A 14,241-nucleotide genomic window follows, 5' to 3' on the forward strand; every position below is an offset into this window, starting at 1 on the left:
CCCCCAGATACAGCAGGTTCGCATAGTCCAACCTTGCGGTCACCAAAGCATGTACCAGGGTTTGGCGAGCTTCCAGTGGCAGTAAGTCAAGGACTTTCCTCAGTCTTTTCAAGATCCCAAAACATACGCCGACCACACGATTGATCTGGGGCCCGAAGGTAAGACCCGCGTCGAACCATACGCCAAGGTTTTTTGCCTCCTGACAGGGGGTGGGGGCCGGCCCGAGACAGGATGGCCACCAGGCTGATGACCAGGCCAACTGGGCTCTCCCTACCACCAGCACCTCTGTCTTGCTGCCGTTAAGCTTTAAACAATTCATGGCCATCCAATCGGCCAGATCTTTCATGCACGATCGGAAGCCATCCGCAGCAAGACAGGGCGCGTGCGACAGGGAGATGACCAGTTGCGTATCATCAGCGTATGATACCAGTTGGAGGCCATAACTCTCCACAATAGATGCAACAGGCGCCACATACAAGTTAAACAGGGTCGGGCTCAGGGACGAGCCCTGAGGCACGCCCTGGCCCAAAGGTACCCCACTGGAGTAACAATCACCCTGCCTCACTTGGAAGCTCCTACCCGTTAGGAAGGCCTGAATCCACCTATTTAAACTAAGCTAGTACTGTAAGTGGGAAAATTGCCTTACCCAAGTGGGTATTTCTAAAACATACTTAAAGAAGTGCACTTATTTTTCTGGTTATGTCCCTACAGACCTGGTTTCATATTATAATAAGCTTACACCTTCCCTGGCGAAGAAAAATATGCTCAAACAAATTAAACTGATTTATTCAGACTCGCTAATTTCAGAGAAGACCCTAAAGGGTTATGAGTATTGGAAGGATAATAGTGAACTTAAATCTGGCTGGGGTGCACAACACTTACAGGTCCAAGGCACTGATGCTTTATATCTAGGGCTTTTCTGATCCCTCGCCAAATTATCATTTTAAACAAAACAGTACAACAGGTTGGGCAAGGCAGAGCATTACAATATAGCTAGCATTCTAGAAATAGAAATAGAAATAGGTACTTACTTGGAAGAAGCCCTTTGCGCCAAATCATTCACTATGCTTGGTGATTTTAACTTTCACTTAGAGGAAAATTCAGACCCTCAGACGGCAATTTTGGTAGACACCATGCTGACGGCAGGACTAACTCAGATGGTAAGGGGTACCACACATGTAAAGGGACATACGCTAGATGGGATTTTCACAAATAACCCTGACCTTCATTTCAGCCACGCGGAGCCTTTAGCGTGGACAGATCACTCAGTGGTCCTTTTTAAAATTCAACCGTCTAAGTCAGTTAGAGCAAGGAAGGATAGGAAACCTGCCAAGCTCTATATGCCATGGAAGGAATTGGATGGTAAAGCATTGGAGGACTGTCTTGTAGCCTCTACCTTTACCCCATCGGTTGATATAAACGAGGCTACTGAAAGATACACTACCTGGATAAAAGATGCATGCACATCTCTAGTCAAGCCCAAATTATCTCGCCCGACACGCACAATACCATCAGCTCCTTGGTTCACCTTGGAATTAAGAGATTACAAGGTATCTTGCAAAAAACTCGAACGCCAATGGCGCACTGAATATTCACAGGCAGATAAACAAAAACTCAAAACAAGCCAAAAGATTTATAAAGAAATGATTAAAAAAGCAAAAAGTGTATATTTCTCTGCTAGAATTGAGGGAGCTAAGAACTCCTCCAAAGAACTTTTTCAGACTGTGACCACTCTATCCACTCCAAATTCTGTCACTATCCCTCCCAGTCTGGAGCTCTGCGAGATCCTCGCCAAGTTCTTTCTAAATAAAGTGGAGCAAATCTTCACAGCCCTTGAACCTCATGTGGGACTCACTCTTGCCGAGGGATCACATATGACCACGCAAACAAATCCACATAATTTGGAACTCAGGGAGTTCCGGCCAGTAACAACAGAAGTAGTAAAAAAGCTACTACTGAGAACCAAATCTGGCTCCCCCCGGGATCCCTGCCCAGTCTCAGTGGCTCATCTGGCAGCCGCCCCTATATCCGCCTTGCTAGCAGATCTGTTCAATAAAATGTTCAAAGAGGGAGCATATCCACTATGTTGGAAACAAGTCTCAATAGCTCCTCTGCTCAAAAAATCTAATCTAGACATCTCAGACCCTAGTAGCTATCGACCCATATCTAGACTCCCACTACCGGCTAAGCTTATTGAAAGGATCATGAATGCTCAGCTTTGTGACTTCCTCCGATCCTCTGGTGGTCTGGACCCTGCTCAACATGGGTTCAGGGAAGGTCACAGCACCGAGACAGCCCTCATTAAATCCACTGAGGAAATCAGGAAAGTAATGGATGTTGGAGGACGGGCAGTCCTGGTGCTCCTGGACCTATCCGCGGCCTTCGATACGGTCCACCATAACATTCTGTTGGACCGTCTTGAGGGCTGCGGAATCCAAGGAGTCGCATTGACCATGCTGAAATCCTTTCTATCAGACAGGATCCAGGTGGTGGCCATGGGAGATTTTGAATCTAGCCCTTTTACCCTCCCAGGAGGGGTTCCTCAGGGCTCCTCCCTAAGTCCTACCTTATTTAATGTTTATGTTACCTCCCTCGCCCCGGTGATTTGTTCTTTTGGCTTCGAATTAACATCGTATGCAGATGATACTCAAATTGTGGTATCTCTGCTCCCGGGGCGAGAGGAAGGAATTGCGGCCAGATTCCAGGACTGCATGACTGCAGTAAGTTCATGGATGGCTAGGAACTGCCTCAAATTGAACTCCTCAAAAACAGAGGTTCTTCTCTTTGGAAATGTGACCAATCTCTGGACCCCTAACTGGTGGCCTCATGAAATGGGAGCCCCACCCATTCCAGCCACTACAGTAAAAAACCTGGGGGTGATTATTGACTCCCAACTTTCTTTCAAATCACAGGCTAATGCCTTATCATCCTCCATTCACTGGATAATAAAAACCATTAGGAAAATCCTTCCCTTCCTTTCCAGTGATAGCAGGAAAACGGTGGTGACAGCACTTGTGCTGTCCCGCCTTGACTACTGCAATAGCATGTATCTGGAGGCCCAGCAGGGAGTTCTGAACAAAATGCAAACGCTACAAAATGCTGCTGCCCGACTGATTACTGGTCTACCTAAGTTTGCATCGGTCACTCAGGAACTAAAAAATCTACATTGGCTTCCAATACGGAAACGTATCATGTTTAAAGCTCTTTGTATAGTATTCAAGGCAGTAAATGGAATAGGTCCTTCCTTCCTTCAAGAACACCTCCAACTGTACAAACGAGGGCGACAACTAAGATCTGCTAATAAAAGCCTGGTTATGACTAACCGTATTAGGAAAGCCCGATGGGGAGGACGCAGTTTCTTCCACGGAGCTTCCAGCATCTGGAATGAAATGCCCCTCACCCTAAAACAAAGCAATGACCTCATGACCTTCAGGAAAAATATCAAAACATGGCTCTTCAACCTCTAGTAATTTTCTTTGCCTCTCGGAGATAATGTACCGTTTCAGCGCCAGGACACCGCCCGGTAACAGTGCGCTTAACAAATGGTAAAAATAAATAAATAAATAAAATTCTATTGTATGATCGCCAGCAGGCAGCAGTTCATCAATCTAACAGAAGAACTACTTAATGAAATGGTACAGAATGCCACGTACAATTCTTCAATTTCTGGTTTGGGTGGGTGATTATTGTGTCCAGTAGATATAAATGGGTGTAATGCTCATTTTTTAACTCCTCAATGGGGTTTAAGACAAGCAGTCTAGACCGCTAGTATGTTCAGTCACAACACTTGGAAGTAGTTACTACCTATAGCGTACAAAATCATGTCAGCAATGATTAGAGCGTTTAACCTTATCAGCAGTTTCATAGCCCTTGTCCCTCCTTTCTGATAATATGGATTTATAGTATTTTTTGTTGGGTCCCAGATTTCCCTGTTCTAAACTTTTGTTATATGCCACATATAAGGACAATTTTAAAAAGTTCCTAACAAGAAGCTGTTGATCATTTTGAGATAAATTGATAAGGACAACTTGTAAAAGGCTTTGGCTATTGTTGATACGGGTATTACTACACTGTCCACTTGCTGTTATTCAATGCAAAGTGTTATTTCATCTGTATTTAATATCACAGAAAATGACTTGCCTATCCTTCAACATGGCCAGAGACAGTTAAGAGTGATTTTGTATTGAGTTGGACGTTGCAGGTTTTAAAATCAAATTTAATGCTATGGACTTTTTGAATGCAACTAAATTGATTCTGCCTAATAATTAGGCAATGCAAAGATTGATGGCAAAGAAGCAACCTATACTATGCTCAATGCTGAACGTCTAGAAAATCTGCCTTTCTCTATGGATGAAACTCCATCTGCTGGCTGGCTCATTCACGTAAAAAGTTTTTGCTTGTCTACATGACTCTGTAACTTTTTGGGTCACTTCTTCATCTGTAAAGAAATAACACTCCATGGCATTTGTAATGCGTCCATGGCCAATCTTGTGTGTTATTTGAATGGTGTTCCCATACCATTGATAAAGTCTATGGGTTTAATTTAGATCTTGGCGGATGGGTTACTCCATCACAATGGTGACTGATATCCTGTCTGCCGAAATACAAATCCCATTATATATTTCTATAGGATTTATATTTCGGCAGATGGCATATCTGTCAGCGTTGTGATTAAGTAACCCTTTCGCCAAGATCTAAATCAGGCCTTGAGTTTTTGTTTCTTTCTTATGGGAGCTATTTAATTTTAAATGATCAGAGTTGCTGTGGATATAACCAGGTGCCACTTATGTAATCACAGTTTCCAAGGTTGTGACTTGCTGCATGAATATCTAATATCCTCCCATACGTTCTACTGAGGAAGTTACTTTGTGGCAGAAGATCCCTGTTTCTCCAATTAACTTTGACTGATTAAGCAGACAGAAAGCCTTATTGTTTTAAAAAGATGTTGTTCTATCATCTGCTCGAGAAGCTTTTGAATTCAATGTTCTACTCAATTGCCACAGAATTTTGGTGAGCTTGTACATCATAATTTAATGCTTCTAGCACCGCTAGAGTAGCACACTTATTTAAAGCAAATGGGTCTGGATTGATTTCTATGTTTCAGACTGTGCTTGCAGTTATTCCAAACTTTTTACATTTTTTGTTTTTAAAGCTTTATTGGAGACATCCTGTTTGTGCTTTTTTGTCTAGTGGCAATTATGGTACTATTTTTGCTGCTCAGCATTGAATGCCCAACAACAAGGTCTAATATTATGGAAATTCTGCATGTCCTTCCGTGTCTTGAATGCATGATACAGTATTTTGGAGTATCTTTGCTATCAGAACTGAACACGAACTGGTCTTTCTCCATCCAGCCCATGTGCTTTCAGAGAGTGCAGCCTTTGTTTCAGCGTCTATGTTACCCTTTCATGCGACTTATGCCTTGCTACGCAATTATCGTTTTTTACGGATATGAATATGCTTGTGTGCCCTTTGCGATCACATCAGCTGTGTGGTCGTGTGATGATGCTTCCTTTGTTTCCAGATGCCTACTATGACAGACCAATGTCAGTTGCTTCTTCAACTTTAGGTTTACTGGAGTTTGGATCCTCTTATGAGGCTGCACTCATGGTAATGTTGTCTTTGGTTTCTACTGAATAGGCTGGTAATGACCATACACGTTCCTTGGATCTTGCTCTTTTAGGGCTTCTGTAATATATGGTTTACAGATGCAGGTTTTTCCAAGGCCCAAATTACACTCTGGACATGGATGTAGTGGACATTTCAGATGCCTTATGGACTATGTGATTGGCTTATTGCTTTACAACAAAAATTATTTTCTTCACTTTTCAGTAATTACCTGCGTTTTTTAATTTGGCATTTTATATTACATGTTTGCATCTGTCTATACTATTGAAGTGCTTATTTATACATGCAAGGTTTTTTACATATGATCATTGCTATTGCTTAATGTATATAAATTGTGTCATCTGACCAAGGGGAGGGTCTTATAGAGCTTACATTTAGTCACCATTATAGCTTTACTTTCATACTTTCTAACTTAACATATTGTTCCAATGGTTGCAAATGTATTCCCCAAATGTATGAAAGTGCCCTGCTTTTATATATTCCTGATAGATTTTGTCACCTCGTAGTCTGCACAATTCGTTCAGGGTCACACAATTATAACACAATGCCCTTGTTATATTTTAGTGCTTGCAGGAGACAACTTGCCAGACTAATTAAAGATGTTCTTCTGCACCTACAACATTGTACAATAAGGATGAAGTTTTATTATTTAAACAGTGTCCATGCAAAATTTGGTGAGAGGAACCTCTTGCCGAAGTCATCATGACCCACTGCTGTGAACGTATCTAGGACCCTATTTAAATATTCCAGATTCATGCCCTTATGTGGTTATAACAAATCATATCCTTATAAAGGCATAAGAATCATATCCATATTTAGTCATAGCCAATCCAGTCCAAATACGGCAAGGCTACTCCCACAGACTCCTAGAAAGTACAACACGTTCTTTAAATAAACCAAGCCTCCAGCAGCCCGGGAATTCCCCCTGCTTCTGTTTTGATTTGTCCAAGAACTCCTGGAGTCCTGAAAGAACTGCTAGTTCTTAATGATGTCTTATGTCCACCCTTACGTCAAACTCGGCACCTTGCAGGTATAAATATACCGACATCTGCCTTAGCAAACACATGGTGGTTTGGAGCAGATCGGCTATCTACTTACCCGAAGCCCAGCTGTAACGAGAGCCAAAGGAAGCCGACCCTCCCATTGACGCACTGAGAGAGACGCTGACTTTTCTCCTGCCGAGAAATCCAGCTCCAGTGTTTCCAGTCACCCTTGCGGGTTGCTGGGAGATCGAGTCCTGAGAACAAGATACAAGTCCTCCTTCATTCTATAACCAAAGTACGGAGCTGATTAGATCCTTAGAGAATTCTTGATTCAGATTATTGGCAAAAACTATCTTAACTTAAACTGCAGCTCACTTACTCCTTCCCCCGTACTAGGCTTAGGTTAGGTACACAGGGGTAGGTTTATTTAGAAGCACCAGTTGAGTACGTTTAGTCAACTTTTATCATTGTATGTATTTTATCCGTTTTAAGTATCTTATGGCTCAGAAACCATATATAGGCTTTTACAGTATTATTTCATAATACTCTTTTTACTGTACGCACTTTACTTTATAACAAGTATTGCAATTGTGGCAATTCACTTATCTTGCATGAGAATGAAGACTGCTCAATAAATAACCACTTTTATTGAAAACGCCCGTCTCTCTATTTCTCTGCACTCCTGGTGAAACTAAGTATGCATGATTGACTGAGTGAAATAGCTATCTATTGTTTCCGCGACTCTGGAGATATACTCCTTATTCTGGAGGGAGCAAAGTTGTCATGTTTATGCGGTTGTCAGAAACTAATCCCTTCTTGTCTATTCAGGAGAGTTAACTCATTCCTGTTCACTCTAGAAAGTTTCTAGTGACCTCTGAGCTAGCTGGCATTCATAATTAAGTCTAACATATTCAATAGAGACCTAGTCAACCTCAGTCCTACGTCTAAACTATCGTTTATGTTATTCCAATGCGCAGAGCCTATTGGGAATATAGGAACTACACTACAAGCTGTGACTGAGATGCAATTCTGCCAGCCTCAACCTTCATCCTGAGAAGGAAGATAACCATGGAAGAGAAGTGTTCATGCCTGCTCACTTAAACTGGTGCATTCATTATTGCACTGAGGCCAACTTCCCACACTGGTATGGGATTGGATCATTCTAACAGAGCTGACAGAGGGATATTCCCGCTATAATCTCATTATAGTAAAAGTACTAGAGATAGATAGGATTAAAAACAAACACAGTAGGTATCCTGGATCCATGATAACATGACAGTTTACTTTTTTTTTAAAGAACGCTAAGCTTGCGCTTTATGCTCTTAAGCTGGAGTGCAGGGCCCCCTTGAGGATGGCTATGTGGCTGAACTTTTTGGATTGAACAATATCAAAGTAAGACTCAAAAGACGTGTTTAATTTTTTTTAAATGCTTTAATAAAAGTTTTTGAGACTATCTCCAATACAAAACATTCTAATATGTGAAAAAATGAAATATACATTTGATTATAGTCATTGGCGAACGTTTGATTTTGATGAAGCCATTGTGTCGTCTTTAAATATGTTAATGTGCTGACCGCTGGATAAATAAATCAACCCACCTCTTTTTATATTTTTATATTTTGGTATCTTTACCCTTTGACAAAGCCAGAAGGTCTGGAGTACTTAAAATGACAACCTTTATATTGTTGCATTATGTAGTCAGGTGTGTGTGTGTTATCCAGGATTGGGTGCCCGTTAAGGGGTTAGTACTGTGCAAGACCCCATGCTGCACATGGCTAAAGGATGAGCGTGGCATGGATTTTCGGTGACCTTTGAGGTTGGGCACATGGCCGTTCACCCAGATCCACACATGCCGATGAACATTTTATTTTGCGTCAAAATTGTTTTTAAATTCACTGAAAAAAAATAGTGAGATTGTTAGGAATTGTAATAATGTGTCACTTTAAATTAAAAAAGGCCTTGAAATTCACAGAAACAACCAAAGGTTAAAGTGAGATAGATAGGAATTGTAATAATGTGTTACTTTAAATTAAAAAAAAATTGAATTGCAAAGAAAGAAACAAAGGGTAAAGTGAGATGGTTAGGAATTGTAATAATGTGTTACTTTGCATTAAAAAAGCCTTAGAAATTTACAGCAGCAAATAAAGGTTAATGGGCCATTATAGCTGGGTAAAAATGCTTGTTAAAACATAGGGGTCGATTATGATGGCGGTGAATCCGCATCCTCCGGGCCGGTGGAAGCCACCGCCGGCCCGGAGGATGCGGATTCACAGCAGGTCCTTCCACCGCTGATCCGCGGGGTGTTGACTGCTATTTGGTGGCGGAGTCTGCAAGACACCGTCAGCCAAATTAGGATGCGTGTGTAAACATGCTTTTCCGCGGCGGTTTTTCCGCCGTGGAAAAGCATGTGGACCTTGCTTCTGGGGGCCCCTTGCGGGCTACCTGGGTGAAGGGGGGGTGGGGGTGCACATGGGGGGTACCCCCTGCATTTGCATGCACAAAGCGGCAGGCACCGCGCGGTGCCTGCCGCTTTGTGCATGCAAATGTAATGCATGCATATTTAACATTGCGGCGGGTGCTGCTTTAAGCAGCACCCGCCGCAATGTTAATGATACGGGATGTGACCGCCAGGTTGGCGGTCACATCCTAATTGGTATGGAGGGAACGCCGCTGCCCTTGCGGACAGTCCCTCCACCTCGGGGGTGGCGGACGGACGCAGGTTCGTCCGCCATCATAATCGACCACTTACTGTTTTAAATTAACAAAACCACTGAAACCACTTAATTTCACCATTTAATTATCTCAATAAACTATATATCCTGCCTATAGTAACTACAAATAGTGCCCCCACCCTGCAAAATAAGTAAGTAATTGTTTTCATTAATGATGTCATTTCAGATGTTGCAGTCATGTTATCAAATATGTCATAGAACGTGTCATAAGTAATGTCATATATGAGGTAATTCATAGTGCATGAGATGATGAAGATGACCGTAGTTATAGTTACTTTAAGGTAAGAGTTATAGTTACTTGTTTTAATTGACAGAGGTGTATATTTTGTAGGATGGAATTGAGGAATATAATGCCCTCTGGGGAGGCGATTTTGAGGTACAGCTAAGTGCCATAAGCGTACATATGGGAGTGAATATTAGAGATTTTAGTAGGTTTGTCAGGGGTTTCAGACATAGGTCAAAGAGAATGGGTGAGAGAGCAGATCCTTGGGAAACTCCAAGAGTGATCGTGTGGGACTGAGACAGAGATTGATTAATTTTTTACTCTTAGGGACCTGTTTTGGAGGAATGAAGAGAACCATTGTATTACGACCCCTGATAATCCCATCCTATGTACCAGTAAATTCAGTAGATTATCATGTTTGACTGTGTCAAAGGCAGCTGATAAATCAAGCAATATTAGGATGCATGATTCATTTTGATCTATCCTATTTAGTGCAGATTCTGCGCTGTGATCTTGACTGAAACCTGAATGGTGTTGATCGAGGAGTTGATAGTATGTGCTCGCAGAGACACCTTTATCGCGTGTGCATTATTATAGTGAACTACACAGGGCATATACCTTGATGACTGACTTCCAAATCTGTTCATATGCGAATGTACAACGTTTGCAGCACAGAGGAAGCAACGTAGGAGGATATCCGAATGTGCGAGTCACTGAGAAGACGGCTAAAAATAAAGCGGGGCACTATTGCTACTTTAAGACACCCAGCACCTGCTGTCACAATGTTGGACTGGCGAGGGAATAGATTCTGCCAGCAAACAGCTGGAGCTCTGCCTTTCTCATGCAGACGGCCCTCCTCTTCTAATGCAATACTCCTTGCAGCATTGGTTAGATTAGCTGTCTGAGAGGCCCAAATAGAACGAGATTGGCCATCATTTGAAGTAAATAGAGACTTTTCGATTGCCCCCAAGGTATTGCCGATAGACGCCGAGCTGCCAGCGTCCTCGGGATATGATGGGGGAAATGCGATTTTTATGATTGTTGTGATAGGGCCTGGCACTAATGAGCGTATTTCACAGTTACTGTGGGGTACTCGGGGGTAGCCTTCCCTCCTCGCTCAGTGTCAGCCCCGCTCTAAATCAATGAGTGAAGTCTCCTTGCGGTCCCAAGCGAAATTCGTTTCGGATTGAACTCCAACAAACGTGTGCGCCTCGTGCTGAAAAGAGGCAGCGGGGGAGGGGAGAGAGGTGGGGGCCTGCATGTTTCCCTTGCGGGAGCGAGCCAGGGGCACCATGTGTTTGTAAGTTAACTACAAACCTATGGTGTCAAGCTTGCTCCCGCAAGGAAATCGCAAATGGTGCATGTGCTGCCATTGAAGGCAATGGAACGCGTGCAGGTTTTTGGGCCAAAAACTGAATCTATTTCTTAAGGCCTTTTTCCTTGCAGCGCAAGCACGCTGTGTAGGCGAGACCTAAGAAGGTACAAATAAGTGAAATGAGAAAAATGAAAATAAATAATTAAAAAGGTAAAATAAAAATTATAATTAAAAACAATCAATAATTGCCAACATTTATATGAGAGGATGAGAAGAAACCTTTGGGAGATGCAAAATAAAAAAATAAAAATGGATGTAATATATAGAAGCGCTGTTCAACAAAATCAAATTATAAATATACATACTGCAAAGGTCCACAAGCATAATATTAAACTGATATCTAATCTATCCATGCAAGCCTTTTGCAAAGGCTCTCTGACTGGATGCACAACATTTCTGCCAGCCTGTGCCTCATGGTCAAACAACAACACTGAGCAAGGAGACATGGGGAACAAAGAACACATGCAAGCCTATGGCAAAAGCACAATGGCTAGCTACACAAAATGTTCATCCACCAAATGGTCACAGCAACAACCAGAAAGGAGGCATGGCCATAACAAAGAAAACATGCAGGCCTATGGCAAAAGCACACTGGTTGGCCAGCACACCAGCTGGCTACACAAAATGGCCACCAGCAACTTGGTCACTCACAATCACAACCATCAAGGAGGCATGGCCAAAACAAAGAAGACATGCAGCCAATGGCAAAAGCACACTGGCCAGCTACAATAAACAGCTGCCAGCCACATGGTCACAATAACCACCAGCAAGAAGGCATGGCCACAGCAAAGAAGTGATACAGGTCTTTGGCAAAAGCACCCTGGCTAGTTACACAAAATGCCCGCAAGCCACATGGTAACAACAACAACCAGTAAGGAGGCATAGTCACAACAAAGAAGACATGCATTCCAATGGCATAAGCACACTGACTGGCTACATAAAATGGCCGCCAGCCACATGGTCACAACAACAAGCAGGAGGCCTGGAAAGCAAAGAACACATGCAGGCCTGTGTCAAAAGCACCCTGTCTGCCTCTACAAAATGGCCACCAGCCACATGGGCAAGAACAAGCAGGAGGCATGGAAAACAAAGAATTAATACAGGGCTATGGACACTGACTATACAAAACAATGGCCTATGGCCACATGGCATGGGAAACAAAGACAAATGGTGGCCTATGGTAAACACACTCACACACTGGCCAGAGAAAGTAGGCATGGTAACACAGGAGAAAACAACAATATTTCAGGAATGCCAAAAATGAAAACACACGTCCTCCAAATACATCAAATATATTACCTCACCTATACACTGTTTGCAGAAAAAAACATGAAATACCCATAAAACATATACATTTCGTAATTGAATCCAATGTCATCCATGGCATAAATTATGTTTCAGTTCAACAGACACCATAGAAACAGTTGTTTACTGCTCCCATGACTAGTACTTGGCGTACTGGCTTGAAGGCCCATTGGCAGACTAGGCCACATAGTGAATTAAATGAATATTGCAAATTTATTAAAAAAACATGGAGATTATATACTGAACTGTGCAATTGTTTTCCTATACAAAACAGAAAAAAGTGACAGCAGTTGATTGGTTGCCAACAGCAGTCCCATCGTTCACGGTTGTGAATTCCTGAGGTACAAGTTAGACACAAATATTTCACAATAATTTAGAATATCAGTACCAACCAAAGAATACACATAAGTTAAAAAAGTAACACTACCTAACACATGTGCAATCATTGATGAGAGTTCAGCTATAGGTTTCGGTCATACAGTGTAAGGCGCTCATACAGTGCTGACAGAATTGATGGTGATGAATGGAGTTAGAATAGGTTGGAACGGTGCATACAGTATAGAGGGAAACCTAAGAGCCTCTCAAAGGTGAGCAGACCTAGAAGCGTCTGAACACTTGAAAACAATGAACAACAGGTACCGTGCACACGTATGGTACAGTCGTATTCAGTGATACAAAATTCAAAAGACAAAGAGGAACATGAAAATCATTCAATGGTCAGTTGTATTGGTTCAGTGTAGATTCTTTATTTCTTAGTCTTGTTTTTATAGCAAACGCCAGCCGACACGTGTTTCGTCATCAGGGTACAACCTGTGACTCATCAGGGCTGAAAGGCGTATCAAGAATCAGGGATAGTGTTCTTAGCTACTAAGATGAAAATGGTCGACGCCAGCTAGTGTAAAAGCTGCAACGTCGCGACGCCAAGCAGTGGATAATGCTGCTGGTGGACTCTTCGGATCGTGAGGAATGCTCCAAACCGGGGTCTGGCAATATGAATTTTGTATCACTGAATACGACTGTACCATACGTGTGCACGGTACCTGTTGTTCTTTACATGTGCAATCATTGACTGTCAAAATAGTATCAAAAGGTTTACATGATACTTTTAAAAACTAAGTAGTCAACAGTCCAATACCATACATCACACTTTAATAATGTAGGAATATTGCTACAAAGGATCTGGAACACAATGATTAAAGGATGGGATGGGAATGGAAAGGAGATATTTAAAAGATGGGTGAGGAGTAGCAAGGTGAAAGCTAAAATCAGGAGAAAACTAGCTAAAGTGAAAGAAGAAATGTAAAAATCCACATTGACCAATGATAGTATAACAGACACTAAATTAGGAAAAGGGAAGTTAGGAAAAATAGAAAATAGAGAAGGTGAGAATTGGTAAAAGTAAGACATATTAAATATGACTTTCCAGCACCAGGAAGAATGACTGGAATGGAGACCGTGGCAGTGGCACTGGCCCAACCCTCCTTAGGGCTTTGGGTCTAGACCTGGGCCTTGACAGTCTTATTAGCTCCCTTGGTTCTCCTGAAAGCAGGAATGATAACAAGACCATGATTAGCAGTACTCTCCACCAAAGGACATTTTACAGGTAAACAAATCTACTGATTGACTAAGCAATCCAATTTATCGTTCTAACCTCCCCCATAGAAATAGTTCCCTGTCCTTAACATTATTTCCTACAGACGATATAACTCCTCCACTTGGTTCACACAGTTTAATATGTTAATACTGGGGGAGCAATCTGCAAGTCAAACTCACTCTATGCACTGCACTGCACAGAGATGAAACCTACACTGATGACATAAGCCATTTTATGAAAACTTGAGGCTGTGCTGCATGACAGTAAAAGGGCAGGAATGTGCCATATTCAAAACAATACAGCACACATTCCTGCCTTTTCCCAGGACTGATGCACAATATGCTTCCTACTTCCAATGCAGGCACTCTTGTAACATGATGCAAGGGTGTGTGTGTTGTAAG

This window comes from Lissotriton helveticus, chromosome 6 (assembly GCF_964261635.1).
Source record: "Lissotriton helveticus chromosome 6, aLisHel1.1, whole genome shotgun sequence".
Classification (NCBI taxonomy): Eukaryota; Metazoa; Chordata; class Amphibia; order Caudata; family Salamandridae; genus Lissotriton; species Lissotriton helveticus.